We start from the raw sequence: 12,917 nt of genomic DNA, 5'->3' as shown, positions 1-12,917 counted from the left end.
CCATGACTATACCATCTCTTCTGTACCTTTCTTTGCTGGTTTTGCTATATTGAATGTCTTTTTTTTTTATACTTTGAGATGATAAATGGGAAATTAAAAATCTAAGCTATCATTGTACTAATAGTTAACAATACTATCATTGGTATTATTACTAATTAAATAATAATAAGTTGCAAACTACAAGCTAGCAGCTCCCTGAAGGGCCCTGGGAGTCAGCCAGAGTCAGGATAAATGAAAACTTTGGTCTTTAGAAGGAGAAGTAAAGGAGGCAAACAAGCAAAATCCTGGATTCTGGAGTCTAGAGTCACCAGCCTCTCTCCTCTTCCTACCCCCAAGTTGCCTTTGGCCTCTCTCCCTCTGCCCACCAATCCTTGCTTATGATTATCTTAATACCAAATATTCAGCCAGCACCAATGGTGAGAAGAGCCATTTATCCAGATATATACTAATAGAATCATTATCTCACATCAAGTAGGTAATTAGCCTTAAGTGCTCTGTTGTCTTTTTGGAGTTTCAGCCCTCTACAATAAGTATTAGTAAAAATAAGTACTAATAAATAATAATAAAATTTTAAATAAATTATCAGGGAAGGGAACAGATGCAAAGTGAAGTGAACTAAGTCCAGTTTCTGCTTTCTATAAAGGAAAATAATTTGATACTCTATCCTCTAGCAGTCCAGACAGAAAGGGGATATGGAGACAGGTAGAATCAATCAGTCTTTCAGTTCATATCATTTTAGTGACTTTAGAAATGATGAGCTTATTCTGGAAGGGACAACTTATTTCCTGGAATATGTATTTATATTTCTATGTGCCTATTTATCTATCTATATGTATGTATGTATATGTATATATATATATATATACACACACATATACACACATATATATACACATACATATACATATATACATATATATGTGTGTGTATATATGTATATATATAACATATATATATTTGTTTTTAGTTGGTTCACATCTCTTAATTAGCTTGTGAGCTACTTAGGAATAAGGTTGGTATCATCCATTCCTATTAAAAACACTAGAGAGTATAGGAATAAATGGACTTTAATTAAAATGATAGCATCAATTAAAAACCATCAGCAAACATCATATGGAATGGGGATAAGCTGGAACCATTCTTAGTAAGATCAGGGGTGAAACAAGGTTGCCCACTATCACCATTACTATTCAATATTATATTAGAAATTCTAACTTTGACATAAGAGAAGAAGAGATTAAAGAAATTAGAGTAGCTAATGAGGAAACCAAATTATCACTCTTTGCAGATGATATGATGGTATACTTAGAGAACCCTAGAGAATCAATTAAAAACTATTAGAAATAATCCACAACTTTATTAAAGTTACAGGATACAAAATAAATCTACATAAATCAGAAGCATTTCTATACATCACTAACAAAATCCAACAGCAAAAGATACATAAGAAAAATTCGATTTAAAATAACTGTCAATAATATAAAATATTTTGGGAATCTATCTGCCAAGGGAAAGTCAACAACTATATAAGCAAAACTGCAAAACACTTTCCACAAAAATAAAGTCAGATCTAAACAATTGGAAAAATATCAAGAGCTCTTAGATAGGTCAAGCGAATATAATAAAGATAATAATACTATCTAAACTAATCTATTTAGTTAGTGCTATGCCAATCAAACTCCCAAGAAACTATTTTACTGACCTAGAAAAAAATAACAAAATTCATTTGGAAGAAAAAAAGGTCAAGAATTTTAAGGTAATTAAAGGGAAATGAAAGTGGCCTAGCTGTACCAGTTCTAAAACTATATTATATTGCAATCAAAACCATTTGATATTGATTAAGAAACAGAGTAGTTGATCAATGGAATAGGTTAAGCTCACAGGACAAAACAATAAATGACTATAACAATCTAGTGTTTGACAAATCCAAAGACCCCAGTTTTTGGAATAAGAACTCACTATTTGACAAAAACATTTGGGAAAATTGAAAACTAGTATGGCAGAAACTAGGCATTGATCCACGCCTAACACCATATACCAAGATAAGGTCAAAATGGGTTAATAATCTATACAGACAAAGGATGATATTATAAACAAATCAGAAGAACATATAGTCTCAGATCTTTGGAGGAGGAAGGAATTTGTGACCAAAAAACAGAAAGAACTAGAGATCATTACTGATCACAAAATAAATAAATTTGATTATATTAAGTTAAAAAGTTTTAGTACAAATAAAACTAATGTAGACAAAGTTAGAAGGGAAGCAATAAACTGGGAAAACATTTTTGCATTCAAAGGTTCTGATAAAGGCCTCATTTCTAAAATATACAGAGAATTAACACGAATTTATAAGAATTCAAGCCATTCTCCAACTGATAAATGGTCAAAGGTTATGAATTGAAAATTTTCAGATGAAGAATTTGAAACTATTTCTAGTCATATGAAAAAGTGCTCTAAATCACTATTGATCAGAGAAATGCAAATTAAGACATCTCTGAGATATCATTACACAACTCTTAGACTGACTAAGATGACAGAAAAAGATAATGATGAATGTTGTAGGAGATGTGGGAAAGCAGGGACACTGATACAGTGTTGGTGGAACTGTGAATAGATCCAAATATTCGGTAGAGCAATATAGAACTATGCTCAAAAAGTTATCAAACTGTGCATACCCTTTGTTCCAGCAGTGTTTCTACTGGTCTTATATCCCAAAGAAATCTTAAAGAAGCAAAAAGTACCCATTTGTGCAAAAATGTTTGTGGCAACTCTTTTTGTAGTGGATAGAAACTGGAAACTGAATGAATGTCCATCAATTGTAGAATGGCTGAATAAATTATGGTAGATGAATGTTAATGGAATATGATTGTTCTGTAAGAAACAACCAACAGAATGATTTCAGAGAGGCTTGGAGAGGATTATATGAGCTGATGCTAAGTGAAATAAGCAGAACTAGGATTACTAGTCCTCATCATATAAGGCAACAACAAGACCATACAATGATCAATTCTGATGCACAAGGCTCCGTTCAACAATGAGATGATTCAAACCAGTTTCAATTGTTCAGTGATGAAGAATGCCATATATACCTGAGAGAGGCCTGTGGGAACTGAGTGTGGACCATAATATAGTATTTTCATGTTTTCTGTTGATGTTTGCTTGCATTTTGTTTTCCTTCTCAGTGTTTTTTCCTCCTTTCTAGATCCAATTTTTTGTTGTATAGCAAGATAACATAAATATGTATTGATATATTGTATTCAACATATATTTTAACAAAATTATCATGTATTGGATAACCTGCTATCTAGGGGAGGAGGTGGCAGAAGGAAGGAAAGATTTGGAACAGAAAGTTTTGCAAAGGTCATTGTTTAAAAAAATTACCTATGCAAATTTTTGTAAATAAAAAGCTTTAATAAAAAAATAAAATGTGCTAATTTAATGCTAGCAATAAATAAAATATAAACTAAAAAGAAAAAAGAAAAAAAAGAGATAAAGTTGGTCTGTTGGAAATTTTTCTATCCCCAGGACTTAGCACAGTGCAGGACAAAGAATAAGAGCTCAGTAATTTTTTTTTCATGACTGACTAAAATATGAAAAACAAAAGACAAATAAATACAGTACAAAAAAATAAGTATATTGATGAGCAGTAATTAATAGACAAGCCACTAGAAATTAGAAGACTTGAAAAAATCTTGTAGAGGATAGAATTTTAGTTATAACATCCTTTTCCCATATTTTAAATTATTATTTTCAATTAATCCACTCAATCTCCTCCCAAAAAATAAACAAATTGTATAATAAGTATTTTAATTAAAAAAGAACACAAATGCAAACACATTGACTGCAATTGAAACTCAATGTCTCATACTGAACCTCTAGATGATTACCTCTTTGTAATTAGGTCTGAGCTATGTTTTATCACTGGTTTTTTGAAGTCACAATAGGTTCTTGCTTTTATTAAAGCTTTGAATTCTTTCAAAGTCATTTTTTCTTTCATATTTTTGTTATTGTTATGGCACAACTTCTTCCACTTAATCTAATTTCATCTTATATATTTGAATATACAGATTCTCCAAAGATTTTTCTGAATCTGTCATATTTATCATATCTTTTGGACAATATTATGCGGTTCTATTCATATATGAAAAATCATTCATTCATTTCTGAATTCTGACCATCTATCATTTTCTAATTTATTGTTTCAACAAAATGATTTTCTGTGAATATTTTTACATATCTGGATCAAAGCTTTTAAAAAAATCTTTCCTGAATTACCCATGCATATAACTTGTAAATAAAAAGCTATACTATTAAAAAAATCTTTCCTGGTAAATATTAATTGTAATATCACTGAGCAAAGTATATGGATAGTTTAATAATTTTGAAGTTATAATTATTGCCCATAATGATTAAAACAATTCACAAATCAAAAATCACTATATTAATGCATCTGTCTTACAAGAACCACCAACCAAAAATTGCTACTCATCTATTTTGCCATATATCCTACATAAAAAAGTATGAAATGAAATTTTAGAATTGCTTTTACTTAGTAATTTTCTTTTTTTAATTTAGTATAAAAAGCATTTTTCAAATACTTTTTGATAGTCTATATTTCTTAGTTTAATAACTACATGGCCATATTTTTAGTTATTTATATCAAACTTCTGTATCTTGGCTATAAGTTCTTTTTTGTTGTTATTGTTTTTTTTTTCAAAACATATACATAAATAATTTTTGACATTCACTCCTACAAAATCCTGTGATCTAATTTTTCCCTCCCTTCCCCCTGTAGTTCAGTGAGCAAGTGATCCAATATATGTTAAACATGTACAATTCCTCTATACATATTTCCACAAACATCATGCTGCACAAGAAAAATCTGATCCAAAAGGAAAAAAGTGAGAATGAAAACAAAATACAAGCAAACAACAACAAAGTGAAAATACTATGTTGTGGTCCACATTCAATTCCCATCTGGAAGAACAAAAGATCAAGAATTTCAAGGGAACTATTCCTATATTTGTTCTGTTAAAATGTTTCCCCAATTTATCATCTCCTTTCTAATTTTGTCTGCATTGGTTTTATTTAGACAAAAAAAATTAACTTAATATAATCAAAATTATCCATTTTGCCTTCAATAATATACTCAAGATGTTTGTTGACCACTAATTTTTTCCTTCTCCACAAATCTGAGAGGTAAATTATACTTTGTTCTTCTAATTTGCTTATAATATCACTCTTAATGTCTACATCATGAACCTGTTTCAATGTTATCTTAGTAGATAGTGTTAAGTGTGAGTCAGTGCCTAATTTCTGCCATACTAATTTCCAATTTTCTCAGAAGTTTTTGTCAAATAGTGAGTTCTTATCCCAAAAGTTGGGGTCTTTGATTTTGCCAAACACTAGATTACTATAGTCATTGACTATTTTGTCCTGTAAACCTAACCCATTGCAGTTGATCAATTACTCTATTTCTTAACCAGTACCAAATGGTTTTGTTGACTGTTGCTTTATAATATAGTTTTAGGTCTACAAAAGCTAGCTCAACTTCATTTGCATTTTTTCATTAATTCCCTTGAAATTCTTGACCTTTTGTTCTTCCAGATGGATTTTGTTATTATTTTTTCTAGCTTTGTGAAGTAATTTCTTGGGAGTTTGATTGGTATGGCACTGAATAAGTAGGTTAATTTAGGTAGTATTGCCATTTTTGTTATATTAGTTCACCTTATCCATGAACACTTGATATTTTCCCAAGAGATTAGATCTGACTTTATTTGTGTGGAAAGTGTTTTGTAGTTTTGCTCATATAGTTCCTGACTTTCCCTTGGCAGATAAGATCCCCAAATATTTTATACTATCAACAATTATTTTAAATGAAATTTCTTTTTGTATCTTTTGCTGTTGGGTTTTGTTAGTAATGCATAAAAATGCTGATGATTTATGTGGATTTATTTTGCATCCTGCAACTTTGTTAAAGTTGTATATTATTTCTAACAGTTTTTTTTTTATTTGATTCTCTATAGTGACAATTTGGTAATGGTGATAGTGGGCACTCTTGTTTTGCTCCTAATCTTACTGGGAATAGTCCTAGTTTATCCTCATTGCATCTGATACTTGCTGATGGCTTTAAATAGATGCTATTCATCATGTTAAGGAAAATACTATTTATTCCTAAACTCTCTAGTGGTTTTAATAGTAATAGGAATACATGTTGAATTTTGTAAAATGCTTTTTCTGCATTTATTGAGATAATCATATAGTTTGGTTATTGATATACTCAATTATGCTAATGGTTTTCCTAAAATTAAATCAGCCCTGCATACCTGGTATGAATCCTACTTGATCATGGTATAATATCTGGGGAATAACCTGCTGTCTCTTTGCTAATATTGTATTTAAGATTTTCACATCAATATTATTAAGGAAATTAGTCTATAACTTTCTTTAGGTGTTTTGACCCCACCTATTTTAGATATCAGCACCATATCTGTGTCATAAAAAGAACTTGGTAGAAGTTCTTCTTTTTCTATTTTTTTCAAATAGTTTATATGCTATTGGAGCTTATTGTTCTTTTAATGTTGGGTAGAATTCACATGTAAATCCATCTGGCCCTGGAGACTTTTTTTTTGGGGGAATTGATTAATAGCTTGTTCTATTTTATTTTTCTAAAATGAGACTTTAAGTAATTTGTTTCCTCCTGTGTAAATCTGGGCAATCTATATTTTTGTAAATATTCATCCATTTCATTTAAATTGTCACATTTATTGATTTTTGATGCTAACAATTCGATTCTCTTCTTTCTTTTTTCTGATCAAATTAGCTAAAGGTTTATCTATTTCATTGTTTTATTTTTTTTTCCATAAAACCAGTCAGGTTTGTTTATTAGTTCAATAGTTTTTTTTTTTTTTTTTTTTTTTTTTTTTTTTTTTTTTTTTTTTTTTTTTTTTTTTTTTTTTTTGGTTTTTTTGTTTTTTTGTTATGATATGAGAACTACCTGCCAGTGGCTGCTGGAGTTCTAACTCAGATCTGTAGAATGGATCTCTTCATGTGAGAGGATGATGATGATGCAAGGAGATTGAGAGGCAGTTGCTGTTCTCTGATTTCACCACTGAAAGACAATTGTATTGTCTGACTTCTCTCCTCTTCCCTCTTGCCTTTAATTTATTTCATTCCCCATCCACAAGGAACATCTGCATTAGTAAAGGCTGCTTTGCATCTCCTCTAAGTGTTATGATTCACAGCTGTGGAGGCACTTGGAGAATTGACCTGCCCCTTCACTTAGGCATGGTTCTTGACAGGTTTTTTTTTCCTTTCAATTTTATTAATTTCCCCTCTTATTTTCAGGATTTCAAATTTTATACTTAATTGGGGGGTTAATTTTTTTTTCTTTTTCTACCTTTTCTAGATGTAAACCCCGTTCACTCATCTTCTCTTTGTTTTATACAAGTAAGCATCTAGTTAATGCAGAATGTTGGAGGGGATGTGGGAAAACAGGAACACTAATACATTGTTGGTGGAACTGTGAATACATCCAACCATTCTGGAGAGCAATTTGGACCTATGCTCAAGAAGTTATCAAACTCTGCATACCCTTTGATCCAGCAGTGTTACTACTGGGCTTATATCTGAAAGAGATCATAAAGGAGGGAAAGGGACCTGTATGTGCATGAATGTTTGTGGCAGCCCTCTTTGTAGTGGCCAGAAACTGGAAACTGAGTAGATGCCTATCAATTGGAGAACGGCTGAATAAATTGTGGTATATGAATATTATGGAATATTATTGTTTTGTAAGAAATGACCAACAGGATGATTTCAGAAAGGCCTGGAGAGACTTACACGAACTGATGCTGAGTGAAACGAGCAGGACCAAGAGATCATTATATACTTCAACAACAATACTATATGATTACCAATTCTGATGGACCCAGCCATCCTCAGCAATGAGATGAACCAAATCAGTTCCAATGGAACAGTAATGAACTGAACCAGCTATGCCCAGCGAAAGAATTCTGGGAGATGGCTGAAAACCATTACATTGAATTCCCAATCCCTATATTTTTGCCCACCTGCATTTTGGATTTCCTTCACAGGCTAATTGTATAATATTTCAGAGTCTGATTCTTTTTGTACAGCAAAATAACAGTTTGGTCATGTATACTTATTGTGTATCTAATTTATATTTTAATATATTTAACATCTACTGGTCATCCTGCCATCTGGGGAAGGGGGTGAGGGGAAGGAGGGGAAAAATTGGAACAAGAGGTTTGGCAATTGTCAATGCTATAAAGTTACCCATACATATAACCTGTAAATAAAAGGCTATTTAAAAAAAAATAGATTTAATTATAAAGTTTTCCTTACATGGAGCTGAAAAACAAACAATCAAACAAAAAAAAAAAAAAAAAACAACAAAAAAACAAGTAAGCATCTGGAAATATAAAACATTCCCTAAGAACTGATTTGGCTGTTTGGCATAAATTTTAGTGTCTTGTATCATTATTGTCATTCTATTGGATGAAATTATTGATTGTGTCTATGATTTGTTGTTTCACCAATTGATTCTTTAGGACCAGATTATTTAGTTTCCAACTAATTTTGGTCTATTTTTTCCTGGGTCTTTATTATATGAGATTATTAGTGCATCATGATCTAAAACAGATGCATTTACTATTTCTGCCTTTCTGCATTTGATTTTGAGGTTTTTATGCCCTACTGTATGGTCAATTTTTGTATGGGTTCTATGAACCTCCAAGAAAAATGTATATTCCTTTCTTTTTCAATTCAATTTCCTTCAAAGATCGATCATACCTAACTTTTCTAGTATTCTATTCACCTCTTTGACTTCTTTCTTATTTATTTGTGGTTTGATTTATTTAGTTCTGGGAGATTAATGCTGAGATTCCCCACTTATAGTTTTGCTGTCTGTTTCTTATTGCAGCTCTTTTAACTTCTCCCCAAGGAATTTGGATGCTATACCACTTGGTGCTTTTATGTTTAGTATTGACATTATTTCATTTTCTATGGTACCTGTTTGCAAAATGTAGTTTCCTTTCTTATATCTTTTATTTAGAACTATTTTTGCTTTTGCTTGATCTGAGATCAGGATCACTACCCCTGCTTTTTTTTTTTTTAATTTAATCTGAAGTATAATAGATTCTGCTCCAGCCTTTTACCTTTACTCTGTATTTATCACCTTGCTTCAAGTATGTTTCCTGTAAACAACATATTGTAGGATTCTGGCTTTTAATCAGTCTGCTATCTGCCTTCATTTTATGGGAGAGATCATCCCACTCATATTCACAGTTAAACATGACTAATTCTCTACTTTCCACCATCTTATTTACTCCAAGTTATGCTCTTCTCTTTCTTTTCCCCTTTTCCCTCCTCCTCAGTATTTTGCTTCTGACTAACACCTCCCTCAAACAGTCTTCCCTTTTTATAGGTCCTCCCTCCTTCTTGAATCTTTTACCTTCTACTTCTGTTTTCCTTTCTATTAGTTCTCCCCTTTTCCTTTAATCTTTTCCCTGCCATTTTCCTATAGCATCAGACAAGTTTCTCAGTGAAGCCAAATATGTCTGATATTCTCTCTTTGAGCAAAATCTGATGAGAGCAACAATCAGATTATGTTCATCCTTCTCCCTTTTTTCCCTCAATTATAATAGGTCTTCTTTTCTTCTTCATGAGATGCAATTTCTGTCATTTTACCTCCATTTCCCTCTTTTTCCATTATAATCCCTTTTCCACCTCTAGTTATATATATATATATATATATATATATATATATATTATAATAAAATCAAATTATACCTTCACTCTATAAGTATACTCATAACAGAGATATAGTTCTCAGAAGTTCTTTCCTTTTTACCTTTTTATGATTCTCTTCTGTTCCATATTTGGATATCAATTTTTTTGTTCAGCTCTGAATTTTTCATCAGAAATAAATGAAATTCACCTGTCTTACTGAATGTCATCTTCTTCTCTGAGAGATAATGCTCAATTTAGCTGGATAGTTGATTCTTGAATGCAATCTAAGTTCCTTTGCCTTTTGGAAAATCAGATTCCAGGCTCTTTGATCTTGTAAGGTGGAAGCTGCTAGGTCCTGGGTAATCCTAATTTTGACTCCTTGATATTTGATTTGTTTCTTTCTGGCAACTTACAATATTTTTTCCTTGGTTTACTAATTCTGAAATTTGGACATGATATTCCTTGGAGTTTTCATTGTAGGGTCTCTTTCAGGAGGTAATCAATGAATTCTTTCGATGACTATTTTACCTTCCGATTCCAGGACATTGTGGCAGTTTTCCTTGATGATTTCCTGAAAAACAATGTCTAGGCTCTTTTCTTTTTTAATTATGGTTTTCAGGAAGTCTAATAATTCTTAGGTTGTCTTTTATAGCTCTGTTTTCCAGATCAGTTGTTTTTACTAGTAAAATTAGGTATTTTACATTTTTTTCTTCTTTTTTTTTTTAATTGTGTTTGACTGTTTCTTGATGTCTCATTGAGTCATTCATTTCCATTTGTTCAGTTCTAATTTTTAGTGAATTATTTTCATCAGTTACCTTTAAAAGCTCCTTTTGTATTTGGCCAATTGAATTTTTAAATGATGTGTTTTGTAATGGATTTTTTCTTCATTTCACAAATTTTGCTTTACAAAGAGTTATTTTCTTTTTTCCATTTTGTCAAATCTATTTTTTAAGAAGTGATTTGCCTTTTCCATTTCACTGAGTCTCTTATTTAAGAGTTTTTGTCAGATAATATGTTTCCTTTTCCAAACCTTTTGCATAGTTTTCATTTCCTTTCTCCATTCTTCTTCTAATTCTCTTTTAAGGTCTTTTTCTGAATTCTTCTAAAAGAGTTTTATGAATTGGGGACAAATTCATATCACCCTTTGGGGCTTCATCTGGAGATGATCTGCTTTTAGTGCTTTCAGGGTTTGAAATCTGTTCTTCTATTTCTCCATAAAAACTATTTATGGTCAGAATTTTTTTTTTTTTTTTTTTTTTTTTTTTTTTTTTTTTTTTTTAAAAGCTGAGATCTGTTTTTATGGCCAAAGGAGAGATTTTCCAAAATTCCTTTCCAAGTAATGGTGGCTGTGCTGGATAAGTGCTGACTAACTTTGGGTGCTGGGTGGGTGAGGCCAGGTCCCATTTTATTCTGGGATTTAGGGGTTCACTATTTCCCTTTTGCATTTGTGTTGGATGTCTTGCAGCTAATCTGCTTATCTGCTGGCTTGCAAGCAGATTAGAGTAATCAAGCCTGCTGTAAATTCCTCTGGTTATATTCCCTGGCTTGTGGGGAAGCCACATTTCCCTGAATCCCTTCACTGGTATGCCCTCAACCCCTCCCTTCATTCCCAATTGAAACAGACCTTTCAGAAGTTCTACTGACATATCTTCTGCATGAAATTTTTTTTCACTTCAAAATCAATTCAGAGTCTTGATTTAGTGTTGATTTGAGGGATATCAGGGAATCCTCAGATAAAGACATGCTTCCTCTTTACCTTCTTGGCTCCACCCTTGGATATAAGTTCTTTATCAGAAATTTAGTGTGATAATTTCCTAGTGATTTCCTTCTTGAAAAATTGCACATTTTAAATATTTTAAATTTTAAAATTTTTTGCTTTCAGGAATAATGCATAATTTTTAAAATGTTTCTATAACCCATTGCTAATATTGTATACATTACTTAAGAATAATATTTATTGGTCTATAGTTTTTTTAAACTGCTTTATGTATCCCTTTATTAACTATCAGGGTAGCTAGATGACACAATAAAGAGCACTGAGTCTGTGGTCAGGAAGATCTAAGTTCAAATTCAGTCTCAGATACTTACTGTTGACTCTGAACAAGTCACTTAGCCTCTGTTTGCCTCAAAGGCACATAGGTTGTTCAGTGGATAGAGCCCAGAGTCAGGTAGATTCAATTCAATTCAAATGTAAACAGTTACTAGCTGTATGACCCGGAAATGTCTTAATCTCTGTTTTGCTTTTTTTTTTTTTTTTTTTTTTTAATTGCCTTTTATTGGAAAAAAAAAAAGAAATGAAAAACCATTTCAGTATCATTGACAAAAAACTCCATGAACTGTATTAGTATGCTATGTTCCAGAAGGTCTTGAAGAGTCAGAACTGACTGAACAACAAACAATCTTGGGTATCAGGAGTATATTTCCTTTTAAAAAGAAAGTTGGGGAGGTAGAGCCAAGATGTTAGAGTAAAGAGAGGACTTGCCTGAAATCTCCCCCAAACTCCTCTAAATGTCTTTAAATGATGAATCTAAATAAATTTTAGTATCAGAACCCATTAAAAAAAAGCAGAATGGAGAAGAGAGTTTGCAATATAATGTACCAGAGAACAATAAAACTAGGGTTACAATTAAGAATCACCTACCCAGCAAAACTGAGGACAATTCTTCAGGGAAAATGTGGATATTCAATAATACAGAGGATTTTCAAGCATTCATGATAAAAGACTAGCGCTAAATTCAACAAGCATAAGGATAATCAAATAAGGGAAATCATAAAGAACTTAATATAGGTTAACCTGTTTACATTCCTACATAGGAGGATGATACTTGTAACTCATAAGAACATTCTCATTATTGAGGCAGTTAGAAGTAATATATAATAGCAGCGAGGTGGTGCAGTGGATAAAGCACCACCCCTGAAGTCAGGAGGACCTTAGCTGAAATCTGGCTTCAGACATTTAACAGTTCCTAGCTGTGTGACCCTGGGCAAGTCACTTATCCACAAATGCCTTAGCAAAAAAGAAGAAGAAGAATATATAGACAGAGAGGACAGGTAAAAGTTAAAAATGAAGGAATAATATCTAAAAAAAAAATAAATTAAGGGGTGAAAGAGGAAAATAGGGGGTGGAGATGTATGTTTTCTTTCTCAAATGACTTTTGTATAAGTGT

The sequence above is a fragment of the Sarcophilus harrisii genome, chromosome 2 (assembly GCF_902635505.1).
Source record: "Sarcophilus harrisii chromosome 2, mSarHar1.11, whole genome shotgun sequence".
NCBI lineage: Eukaryota > Metazoa > Chordata > Mammalia > Dasyuromorphia > Dasyuridae > Sarcophilus > Sarcophilus harrisii.
This window is presented reverse-complemented; position numbering follows the sequence as displayed.